General features: G+C 39.8%; 2 long non-coding RNA genes across 2 annotated transcripts in view; one reads left to right on the forward strand and one right to left on the reverse strand.

Moving 5' to 3' along the window:
- The first annotated feature begins 4723 nt into the window (after positions 1 to 4723).
- LOC144651082 (uncharacterized) lies at positions 4724 to 6653 on the forward strand. The gene is made up of 2 exons (XR_013570258.1): positions 4724 to 5014; positions 6567 to 6653. It is a non-coding gene; the product is annotated as an uncharacterized LOC144651082 (long non-coding RNA).
- Positions 6654 to 7656: 1003 nt separating this feature from the next.
- The window catches only part of LOC144651081 (uncharacterized), a 29998-nt gene continuing 24277 nt past the window's right edge, over positions 7657 to 13377 (reverse strand). The window contains exon 4 of the long non-coding RNA XR_013570257.1: positions 7657 to 8052. This is a non-coding gene — a long non-coding RNA (uncharacterized LOC144651081). The remainder of the gene's footprint in view (positions 8053 to 13377) is intronic.

The raw sequence follows: 13377 nt of genomic DNA on the forward strand, positions 1-13377 counted from the left end.
CTTAGTATTGGGAGAACACAAGAAAAGCTTGTAAATCACGAGCCGTCAGGCGAGTGATTTACAAGCTTTTCCAGTGTTCTCCCAACATCCCAAGTGGTTTTATTACGCCAGTAAAGCCCTAGAAAGTGCGGTTTATTGCTTTTTATGAGCAATATATTGAAAACGTTCGTCAAAGAAAAAGGAATCATTTTATTTTTCGCGATCAAATGTCTTATTCTCTACAAGTTCATCAGATGACGCGGTAAACCAATCACAGCGGCTGAAAGAATAAAACACAGGTTCAGCTCCACACACAATGACAAAAATCCACTGATCGCGGGGGGGGGGGGACTCCCTATATTGGCCTATACGGGGAGGCTCCACCCAAAAGGGGAACCTTTTTCATGATTTAGGTATGTAAAAGGGTAGCGATTTCACAAGTTTAAGTATATGAAAGTGTAAGGAAATCTGTAGCATGCGTAGCTGGCGGTTTTGTTGGGTTTGAAGCGCACACAATCAAGCGGCGAACCTGCGAATGGCTTGGGGAGGAGGAGACATTCTGAACCAATCGGAACAGTCTGTACGCCAGCATACGGACTTCCCAAAGATGCAGCCCATCCGGGCAGGCGGTCTTACGCCTCCTCCTCCCCACGCCACTCGCGGCTTCGCCGTTTGCTTGTGTGCGCTTTAAACCCCAACAAAACCGCCATCTACGCAGGCGAGGAAATCTGTCATTAAGATATTGAAAAGGCCTTCAAACTAACAGACGCAACTTATGGCTATATCGTCTAAATTTCTGAAGCGCTACATAAAATGACAAGAAAACTTTCTGTTTTTAGTATGTCATGCCGCGTGTAGGTATATGAAAGAGGTAACGTATATTCTCAATTAAACGCCCCCGGCGTTTATTTCAAACTTGGCCTGGTGGACCCGGCGTTGGTTTGAAGCCGGTGTTTAAGCGGGGCCCGGCGCTCATTAACGAAGTGAAATTTTCTGTCATTTTTTCCAGTTGAATTATTGTTACCCATCCTCCGATATCTAGGGTCAGTTTGTTAAGGCGGTTCCCCCGGGGGGACGCGACCATTGTATTTGAACAGTCCTAATAATACATGGGATATGATACATTTTGTTGTAGGTTTAAGGCTATTGTTCAAACGGTGTGTCAGAAGGGAGACGCAAATAACCCGACCGATCTCTAGTTCTACATCGTTTGTTCCTTCGTTTATTGCCACTCGCCCATTCGTTCGTTCATGTCCGTTCATTTAGAAATATCAGTCACAAATACGGGAGTATTGTTTATTTGTCTTCAATTTCCATTTTTTTCATCAATACAATAGGCCAATTTCCACATAACAAAAGTTTTACAAGGCGCCTAGGCTTAGAGGACCAAAACAAAAGAAAGTAATTTATTCATCCCTCAACTCTGATGCGATTTTCTTGTCTTTATGGTCCTCTGAGCCTCAACGCCATGTTAAAATTTACATATATCAAAATTTACCTAGCTGAATCCAATAATAATACACAACGATAATTATAACAATAATTACGATTTAAATTCGTTAGTGGAGAAAGCGCCTGTCCAAGTTTGATAATGAAGACTAAACTACTTGCATGTTGTTTAAAGTTAAGTTGTGCTATTATCTGCAGCCCTTGTCGGGACTTACGATGATTATCTTACTTTAGAAACGTCAATAAGCCAGTTATTTATCATTACTTCCTTTGCTGTATCAAAATCTTTGCACATCTTAGACGCAAAGCTTTCATTGAGTTCCAAATTTTCGCGACAAAATTCTACGTTACACCCCAGCTGCCTTCGAGCGAATGTATCAAGGGGACTGGGACTAAGTTCCTGTTTTTCATTGTTAAGTTTACAATAATTAATAACTTTACAGACGTGGCGTGGCATTTTGGAGTCAAGATCTGCGAAAGGCTTCACTTGCTTCCTGTCTGTCAACCTTTCTGTCCTAGCAAATGTTGCCCCCTTGCTAACTTCTAACATACAATCGGAGAATTTTTCGTTACTTCTTTCTTGATTTCCGTTGTTGTCTTCTTCGTAATACTCTTTCATCAGTTGGGTTTTCAGAGTATCGTCGCTGCATTCTCCCTCGCGGTCAGTTGGCCACTTCAATTTAGTGCCAGGAAAGTCAACTGTAAAATTGTCAATAGTGATTGTTATGGGTTTCGAACGATTTTCTGTGCATCCTTCGCGTTTACCTGCATTAGTCCTTTCACTGCTTGAAGACCCATGCCACTCACCTCTGAACTTGCGTCGTCGAAATGCAAGCACTGTATGGTGGCCTTTGTCCCTGGAGGTCGAAGGTGGACAAGGTTGCTTTCTTACTGGCGATACTTCCTCCTGTTCTCCCAATACGTCTCTTCTCTGCATGCCATTTGCTGTTAGCATCGTCTGTGATTCTAACGTAAGCGTTCTGCGAGAAGAATTTTCTTTGAAGGCCGAAGTTTCATCCAACATATGCAATCTTTTCAAAGCATCTGGCTTTAGACTGGTTTCGGCAGTTTTGCCTGATGTAGCAGCAACTCGACTCGTTTGGAGGGGAGAGCGTGGATTTGCACTTGCTACGTGTGATGCCACCAATTTCTCACCTTGCAGCTTTTCAGTAAACCTTGAACAACTTGGCAATTTGAGGTCAAAATCTCCCACAACTGGGAGAGGCAACTGCTTTCTTTTCTTCGAGACGGGACGTGGCTTCCCCATTGTCTTGTTGCTGGATAAAACACACTTCCAAGTTCGAGGTAACGCCAACCAGATTGTTACCCAACGCATTAGTTTTGGGGCATTTTAAACAGTGACATGATAGAGGATTGTGACACAGTGCTTCATCCAGGTGGCCTGTCATTTTAGTGACAATGACGTAATTCAGTGCTTTGCATTCAAGATCGTTTCAGATTTTTGCAAACAAAACTTGTTCAACTAAGCAAACAACTTACAGAAAAAGTAAACTTTAATTTCAATGTGCACTGTTCGCGTGTTTAAGCACACCACAGTAATACACAACACAAAAGCTTTTAAATTTTTAACAAATCGTTAGCGTTTTTTGGAGTTAGAAATTCATCTTTGTAAATCCAGGAATCAGATTGTTGTCAATAATTCACCGGTCCTAGCCAGCCTAGCGTGTTTCATTACAGTGAAATTCGGTTGCTGCTGTATAAAGTGTCAGTATGTTTAAACACTCTTAGTATGCAATGATGGATTGTGTGTAAAGTGACAATCGTTATTAGTATTTTTACTTGCGAACTTCCGTTGAAGCGAAAGACAAATGCTTCAAAGAGCGATTCAGCGCCGCATTTCATCCAAGTGTCAAATGCAGTGCGCGCGGCATTGAACATGTCATGTGATTTTTCCATTCAGTTACCGCAGTTAAAAACAATTCACTCCACGCACTGTAGCAAGAACATGAAGTCATAAAAAATAAAAGTTGAAATTGAAGTTATACCGCTACGAAATATTAACTGTACATTCAAATCAGTCAGGATTTTTTTGTTTTTGTATGTAGATAGGATTGATTTATTAGCTATAAAGCTGAATGGCTATGTTTTATTAGATGTGACTTGGTTGTAATTATAAAGCATGGTTGATGCACAATTGCGCAAGATCGTTTATTCTTCGAGTTAAAGTGTCCACATTTTTAACATTTCAACGAAAGAATTATCATTTGGACTAAAAGGACAAACATCTTAACCACCTTTCCCAAGTTGGATATTTAAATTCTTTAGGAATACTGATTGCCACAAATTTCTCTTCCTGTTTGTTTGAAAAAAATTGTTCGGCTCGGCATAAAACAATCAGCCCTATCATTTATGTATACGAAAGGGGTACCTTTTCTGTCAAAATGGCATTTTAAAGGGTAACGGGATGGACCTCGGTGCAAAGACTCCCCGTATAAAACTTCTTTGCGCAGCTACCCCGTCGGGTTTCGTCAATTGAAACGGATGACAAAAACGATCATAAGGGCCTGTTTACAAGCAGGTAGGGTAACCCTAGGTGCTAGGGTTACCCTAGCAAGAGGGTTAGAAGATAGCCCGGGTTTACAAGCAAAATTCGCAGGTAGGGTAACCCCACTTACCCGGGTCAACTTACACCGGTTACGCTTCAGTTAACCTTGTAAAATTTTGTCGTTAGAAACTGTTATTCGAAAATAATTCCGTTCCAGTGCAAAAATACGACAAATTGTGAATGAACACGATGTTTCTTGGTCACAATTCGCTGTTTTTGTCGGTATTTTTAAACATATTTAGCTTTTTGGAGCCAAAATAAAGTTGTCCCGGGGTAGGCGAGTTATCCCTAGCAGAGCGTTTACAAGGCGCTAGGGTTACCCTAGCAGCTAGGGTAACCCTAGCACTCAGCTAGGGTTACCCTAGCTGCTAGGGTAACCCTAGCGCCTTGTAAACACGTCGATGAAAAAAAGAAGAAATGTGGGAGCGCTAAGGTAACCCTAGGTGCTAGGGTAACCCTATGTGCTAGGGTTACCCGCCTCCTTGTAAACAGGCCCTAAGAGAAGGAAGTCGGAATATCGTGATGAAATGGGGGTGCTAATGACGAATAAAAACCACTTACAACCAGTTTGTTCCCGCTTTTTTTAATGTACTGAACTTATTTCCATGCCATTACATTTATCAGATTCATCACATTAAATGAAACTTGCCGAAGCTCTACTAATCGAAGAGGACGTAGACATCACAGCAAACTCTCCCGCCGTTGTCAGATTCTGGGCCATTGACCAGTTCGGATGTATTCCAATTCTGGAAGAAAGCGTGACGTCACTTTTCTATTGTTCTTGCGAAAATATACAAAAATCGACCAAAATAATAGAGAGAAATTGGTGCCTTATACATAAAGTTGTCTACCAGTCTCTACGCGCAATATCCGGGAACTTTGAGCAGCAATTCCAGTGAAACAAAGATGGATGCCAATTCGGTCGCATTTGGGCGAGAATAGAAGGTTTGGAAACGGCAATTTAAGCAACGAAAAGATCGCGGATCGTGGAGACCGCCGCCATGATGGCGGACTTGAAATGTAAGTACCTAGATTTATGTTCTGTTTTCCCTTTGATGGAGAATTTTGTAGTCAAAGTGAACAATTTTCCTCGAATGTGTCGTTGTTCATTGTTGTTTTTCTAAAGTTTCGTCGCTGGTAACCACCTAGGAAAAATGGTAACACTTTTTAAAGTTGATCGCTTGGATGCATTCCTTAGTGCGTCGCTTTGATGATGAGCAGAGACCTAAAGTTCGCTCCGATAATAGCGAACGGGGCAAATGTTTTGGCATTTTTACGGCATTAGTTCGAAATGAAGATTCGTTTAAGCACATCTGAAGGTGTGAAAAAATCATTCAGAGTACAGGGACTTGGTTTTTACTTTTTCTACTTCGAAATGAACTTGAAAGTGTTTTTCAAATCGCTGGTTTAAAGTTTACTGATGAGTATATTTCATGCTCCTTGTTAAATGTTGTTACGTTTGTGTTGATTCTCTCCACTGAAATGGAATGGAGAATCATTCTCAAATTGTAGAGAACTACATGTAGAACTCTTGGCGCATATAACATGCAGACTCTTCCAACAGCAAATATCCCTACTGTGGCAACAAAATGTGGCTAATAAAGGGCTGAAAATGTTAAAGAAGGAGGGGAGATGTATGTGCAGATTGGCTTGCAAAAAAATTTAAAAAAAAATGTGCAAGAGGGGTAGCAACAAGATGAATTGCCATTTTAATTTTTATCATTTTTTCCAGTGCTCTCTGATAAGTTATTGCAGGCCATTATATGCATGTTAGGGACAGGGCAGTAAAATTTCTTGTTTAGTGAATATAGTCTCTGGGTTGTGTGCCACTTATTGTTTGAGAGGTTGCCTATTTACCGAGTTAGGATTTTGAGTTGGATTTTGAGTTAGGATTTCCAGTTGGATTTTCGAGTTGCTTACCGTACTCAACACTAAGGTTAGCCGACTACGCACGCCAGTTAGCCTACTATGCACTCCGGTTAGCCTACTATACACTCCGGTTAGCCTACAATACACGCCGGTTAGCCTACTATACACTCCGGTTAGCCTACTATACACTCCGGTTAGCCTACTATGCACTCCGGTTAGCCTACTATACACGCCGGTCCGCCTACTATGCACTCCTGTTAGCCTTCTACACACTAGTACTCCTGTCAGCCTACTATTCACTTTGGTTAGCCTACTTTGCACTCCGGTAAGCCAATTTAAGTTTGGCTTTCATTAATTGTAATGGGTTTTGCTTTGTCAAAAAAAAAATCCTGACTCGAAAATCCTAACTCGAAAATCCAACTTGAAAATCCAACTCGAAATTCTTACTCGAAAATCCAACTCGAAAATCCAACTCGAAATCCTAACTCGGTTGTTAGTCTGTCTCAAGTCTTTTCACAAAGCTTTTTTCTAACTTTGTATCAATGTATAACAATTCATTGTTGTTTTTATATTACTATTTTTGTTTATAAAGTTGAGTGTTTTTAAAAGTCCATTCATTCCTTCAGAACTAAAAATGAGGTCAATATATGCTCAGTTATGAGTGCAAGTTAAAGTTAAAACTGTTTTTGTGATTTGTTTGTAGGTGGATGGAGGAACAAAGAGGAAAAAGGAATTGTAAACTATTGTTGTTGAATAAAACACCAGTGTCCTGACACATTCAAAACGAAAATACTTTCTTCTCTCACGTGTGCAGTTTAATGTAGACAACAAGAGCAAATTTGCTATTCCCAGACTTAAATGAACTGAATTACAACCAAGGATTTTTCAATTTGTAGTCGAAAAAGACCCTCTTGGACACTCTGGAATCTGTGAAAGAATTTTCAAGAAATATTTTGGTATGGAAAATGTTCTGCTGGCATGAACATAAAGATTTTTTCATGTTCTTTACCCTTTGGTAATAACTTGTATATTAGCACAGAATCGAATTCTTTCGGTTAAGAGGGGAATAATTCGTAGCTGCAAAACAATTTCAATGACCAACATTTATTGTACCACCATGACATTTTATTATTGATTAAAGCATCGGTAAATAAGACTCCAACACTGGAAGTAAACTGCATTTTTAATATCAAGCTCTTTTGCTCCTTTTCTGGCCGGGCAATACAATGTACAAGATATAAACCCTAACACAATAATATACATAAAAACTACGAACGGGATAAAAGTTTATAATAGTCAACTCAACATGGGCCAAACGAGGTCGGTCAAGAGCGACGCGTTCGCGTTTTAAAAGTCAATCGAATCTCTCGGCAAGATTTGAGCACGTTCAACGTCGAGAAAAGCGCAAGAGTTTCGAGAGAGAGCGGGATTTTAGGCAAAACGCGAGCAAAAGTCTGTTGACAAAATTAATTTTCCTCGATATGTTCGCGCTTACATGATTAAAGATTAAATAAAACGGAGGACTTACGAGAAGAGACAGCGAACTACCGTCAATTTTATGGAGGTAAGAAGCTTGTTTATATCGTCAAAGCCTCGACCACGATGAAGAAGAAGTCTGCGGCATGAAATTTATAAAAAAATCGATATATACTTTCCTTGTGGTTGTCCGCCATCTTGAATTTGCTACCGCGAAACATGTTATGAAATGCGATCCACTGTTTTGATCAGTGGCGTTTCGTGACGTAAAACAATTGTTTTCGTTTCTTCCAGAAATGGAATCCAACCGAGCTGTTGACCAAATCCTGGCTGTACCACAGGCGCAACTCCTGGTCAGCGGTCACCGCAATAGGATCATCGGAAAACCTTGTCAGGACCAATTCAGGGTACTCGGAGTTATACCCGGCGACGTAAGACCACCCATTGTCGAAGGCTAACTCTTTTGGCGGCAGCAGGATGGTATTAGCTACGGTTGTTATGGTAATGCCGACATAATTTCTCGTGACACTTTCAAGACCGCATCCACAGGGAGACCAGTAATTGGTTCGGCCGGCAAGACAGGAGACGTAGCCGTACAAGTGGACAAGCTTCATCTTCCTGATGTTTCCACCAGATATAACTTTACTGAGTGCCAAACTGGCTGTCCTTTGCGCCAAAACACACCGGAGCAGTATTTATCTTGCGAAATGGATCTGAAGAATAATCAAAAGCCCTCTGGGCTTAGTGTCTCGTGTCACTTTTTAGAGCTTATTTAAAAAATCGGTCCGCGATGCGTACGTGTGGGGGCTTGATAATTTCAAATTTGATTCTTCTTTTTTGTGAATTCATTTAGTACATTCAATTACCTTAAGGCTGCTATTTATTGCGGCCAATAATCTTTGTGATTTTTTGCAAATTCATTCCTTGAAAATTTATGAGCAGCAGGTGATTCAAACATTTCTTTGATGCACATGATAACAGATAAACAGCGGAATGTCTATTACATTGATATACAATATTTTCGCCCTTACGTCATTAAGAATGTAAGCGTAGCGCAGTTGGGTAGGTTGGGTAGGCATCTGACTGGGGAACGAGAGGTCGCCAGAGGCCCGAGTTCGAATCCCAGAGAGGACAATTTTTTTCTTTTTTCCTTTTTTTTTTCTTTTTTAACCAGTAGCACTAAAATGGTTTGTTTATTATATCGCTCCGTAGGTATGCATTGCAGAATAATTTACATATATCAGAACATATAGCCATATAGACTGATTCAAGTACAAATGTATTAAATAGTGCTGTTTCTGCGGCTTTCAATATTGGCTTGCGTAAGCGTAAAAGCTCCTCTTGAATTGATGTGCAACCTGCACAGACTTCCAGTCAAACGAAATGTTGGCTAGTATGACTTCGTGAGCTGCTGTAATGACGAGCAACTAAAAGGACAGCTCAGTGAAATCAAAGAAACCACACGAAACGTACAACACGCCAAAATCCAATATGGCCTACTCGACACGCACCGCCGACTCATCCCCAGGCTCTCTCGCAGAAGACCACGTGACACAAGCAAACCCACACACAAATAAATAAATCCCGCAGTCGATAACAATGTGGCGGCTTTGCCCCCACAAAAAGAGATCGCTTTTCACGTCTATTTATTGCTTGTAAAGTTGATCAGTTATATAACTCCAATAACAGCAGAAAAAGATGACAGACATTGCACTGTATTGCACTTTGGTTCACTAAGCATACATTCTACTGTATACTTATACTATGACTTCCATGTGCTTTCTTCACGCTATATTAGATATCGCTTTGGGTGTTTATTCGTGAACGCTTAGCCTGTTAAGTGATAATGACATGCGAGTGGTGATGATTTTGTTAATTCGTATAACCTCTTCTCCTGATTTTATAGTATTGATATTGTGAGGAGAAATTTGGTTTTGGTCACTCTTGAGCCGGTCTTAATGTTTTTGTAACGCCAAAGCTACAACGCAGCGGCTGAAGAACGTGTAAATTACAGTCATTTTCTTCGCTATTTAAATCTACTGAATGAAATATTCTGCTAGGTTCTGCTTAATAGAAAACATTCGATCTTGCTTGACATGTGATTCCGCGCGAACGTACGCAATAAACTATGTAGAATATGTAGTAGTGTTTAACTCGCACAAATCTCACTTTTAAAGAGAGACTTTAACTTCTACACAGAGCTTACTATGCTGTACCATAACTGGTCATAACTTTAAAATGGTTGGGTATTCAATCGAGTAACGATTCAAACGATTCAAACCTTTTGTTCAAACGACATGTGTTATATGTGCAAGATTAACTTTGACATTCAATCCCGACCAACTAATTGCTTAGATTACAATCCCTCTTTAACCCCGATACAATCTGTTGCCGCGGCTAAATTTAAAAAAAGTTGTCTACACAAAGATAAGAACAATGCTTACCGATCGAACAACTGATATTTACATCGTCCTCTCTTTCAGCAACATTTTTACCATATCTGCTATATTCCACGACTGTAATCTCTATAAATACAGTTGTTACAGTAAATATCCTGTTGAAACATCCACCATTTTCCTACGCTTGGTAAACAGAAATGATTTTCAACTACTTTCCAAAACTCTCAAGATAAAATAATAGATATCAAATGAAAGCACGCTATTCTTTAAATTGGCAACGTGAAGCTGTTATTCTGATACATCTCACAATTGCACAAATTAAAACTTTACAAGCGACCACAAGACAAGACACTCCAAAGAGATTTTAGAGCTTCATGTTAAAAACTGCTTTTCTCGCTCAATTTAAGTTGCGGTATACTAGCGTTATATGCACAACAACGACAACGAAAAATTTACAGGCAGGTCCATCTAATGACATCTTGTTGATTATTAGACACTTCTGCTTTTCAGATCCGTTCTAAAACTCGTCAATATAATTTCTCTCTTTCGGTTAGTACATTGTATTATGCGTTTGTAATTGGTGTATTTCATTCTTCTTCTACGCGTTTTCTGCTTGAGTTACAATTAATTTCATTGATTTTCAGTACAATCTTGTCGGCAAAGGTTAGAATGTTATTTTAAGAACGTAAAACTTGTCTGTATTTTTCTTGATAACTGCTGGCTGCAGCTCAAATATATCCAAAATTGAAAAGCGTACAGCTAATTTAAAGAAAAAAATGCGTCACATCTACGTGTATTCCTCTTAAGAGCTTCATTCATGCACTGAAAAGGCTGTTGTCGTCTGTAAAAGTTGTCCATTGTAGCGTGGAATTCACAGCAGGATATATGAAGCTACATGTAGTGCCTCTTGACTCAGGTCAATCTTCGGGTCAAAAAAATAAAAAACAATGTATGTTTTGCGCTTTAGATTGACATTTCTGCTCTTCAATCCTAAGAAAACTCATCACTGAATAGAATTTCCCTCTTTCGGTCATACATTGAGTTCTACCTTTACCTCAGAGCCGAGTGTAAACGAGGCTTTGCAAATCGAAAGTGTAAATGTTTCTCTCGATGAATCAGAACCGCCTGAAAAAAGAAAGGCAAAAAAGTACGACTCCAGACTGGCAGAGTTCTTTTATTGAAATGTGGGAAAAAGTATGGAACAGCACAACGCTAGATTTGAACAAACAAACGCCACAGTTGACATTTTTAAAGATTTGGCATCAAAATAATTGTCTTTATCTAATCGTTTATCTTCTGTTATTAAATTGTTGTTATTCATGCCACAAAGGTCACCCCTTTCAATACAAAGTTGTGCAAAAGTCACGTAGCAATCATAGTCTTTTTTAAGATGCTCGTTTTTTGTTCAACCTTTTTCAACGCAATTCTCCAACGAACTTTCAACATGCCAAATGCTCGTTCCACTACAGATCGAAGCGCACCGAACTTTAGGTTTTAAACTTTCGCTGCTCCTGTTTCAGGCGTCCTCTGTCCGGGTAGGGTTTCACTAGCCAGTTCGTTAGCGGATAGGCACTGTTGCCAGCTAAAAGGGGCCTTATTTCTGTCCCATTTTTATTGCCTGTTAGACCACTTAAAATTTGCTCGTTTGCTGCAAGTTCAGAAAAAAACGTCATCTCTTTTTTATAGCGTGCCTGTATTTTTACATAATAAGCCCTTTACAATAAATACTCCTAACTTACTGTTTGATAAACCAGCGCTTTAGTTGCGACCTTTGTAAAGAAACAATTATTCTTTGATAACATTTGTTTTGTGATCGGATGCCGCCGGAATTTCATAACATGGCGGGAAAATTCCGCGGCCTCACAAAGCAAATGTTGACATGGCGGGAAAAATATTGACATGGCGGGAAAATATCCCCCTGTACAATTATCTCGTGTCGTCATGACAACGTCGTCATGACGACACGAGACAAAAATGAATTGAACAACGCCATTACTTTAGCTTATCAATGGTGTGATGTCATCCCAAATTACCTAATTTCGTTAAATTTCTCCGAGACATTCTGTGAAATTCGATATTCTTAATTGACAAATACCGTGCAACTGCGGTAATAAGGTCCTATTTCGAATATAACAACTAAAAAACTTACAGTAAGGGCACTCGAACCATGAACGCCATGGCTTTATTTTCGCTTTATTTGTACTTTATTTTCACTTATTTTGTAGTAAATTTTTACATTTTTCCAGAACTAGCCAATCACAGCTGCAAGTCGAAGAAACAGCCGAGACATTTTTTCAACATTATTTTCAAACTGGCGCGTGTTTTTACACAACGGCGGTACATTAATCCAGAATTTTCCGCGGTCTGCTTCTTACAATATACAGCGGGATATTCAACCAGTGAAACTATCATAATGGCGGTTTCTGACGGAAATATTTCTTCCTTATTCAATAAAGGACAAGAAACAAATGAAACGCAAGCTATTTAATATTTATTTCGACGGTAAACGTCAAACAACATTTCGTACACAACGTAACCGTACGATTAGATTTATACTGTTTAAATCTGCTTTGTAATGGAAATCATCAGAGAGATGAGTTATACAAATCACTCAGTACAGTTTAGTACTTAAAGTATGAGTCTGGCAAATCATATGCCGGCTTCCAATATAATACTCACGCGTTTTTGGCTTACAGTCTGTAGACGGAAAGAAGGCTTCGATGTCTTTGGATTTCACCCGGGGATTTCACATAGGCTACAGCGAACATGGCCTAAGCCGGCCTCTAGTATTTCCGAATTATGTCGAGAGACGTTCCAGTTTAAGACCTAAAGATCGATACTTAAACCATAAGTAAACCTCTAAAGGTTTCAGTTCGGAAGAGTCTCGATGTAGCCATCTTCATTTAACAGCAACAGTCGTGTTTTCCCACGATGGGGCTATAAATAGCTTGCGTGCAAGAGATTCATGTGGAGATACTACCGAAATCACTAAACTGTTAGCACCCCGGAAAAAACGATCGATCGCATTTGAATTTTGGGCTTGCTCACGTGACCATTTCGAGCGACCGGATTAGTCACGTGACATTTTCGCGGGTTGGGTTTTGCCTTTCACTCCCGTACGTGTCATGGCTGTGTATCAAGTGAAGGTTTATTATGGAAATGATTTTCAAAAGTGTGGAACATTTTTCACCTCTTCGATTGAAGATCTCGATTTTTACGGATTTGTTAATAGAGTGAAAGATATCACCAAAACATTTCAGGATATAAGCTGCGATCAAATTCGTCTTCGTTATCTTGACGATGAGAACTGTTATGTAAACTTTGAGGAAGGCCTCATGGGCGAACTGTTCAGGTGTGCGCGAGATGTTCCGGGAACAAACTGGAAAAGGATAAATGTTCAAGCCGAGGTTTGGTATTCCCCCGCACCACCGAAGAAGCGAAAGAAAGAACTTGAAACTAGCTCGCAGGCTACTTGTTCTGAAAGTGAACGCCACCTTGATGTCACCCACACCGGTGAACGAAGTATAAAACGCTATACATCACCCGTTGAAAATCTTATTCGTTCAAAAGAACAGCAAATTCAAAAGCAGGAAGCAGAAATATCCTCCAAAATGAACGAAATAGCTGCACTCGAGCAGG

The sequence above is a fragment of the Oculina patagonica genome, chromosome 4, assembly GCF_052425735.1.
Source record: "Oculina patagonica isolate OP01 chromosome 4, crgOcupat, whole genome shotgun sequence".
Lineage (NCBI taxonomy): Eukaryota > Metazoa > Cnidaria > Anthozoa > Scleractinia > Oculinidae > Oculina > Oculina patagonica.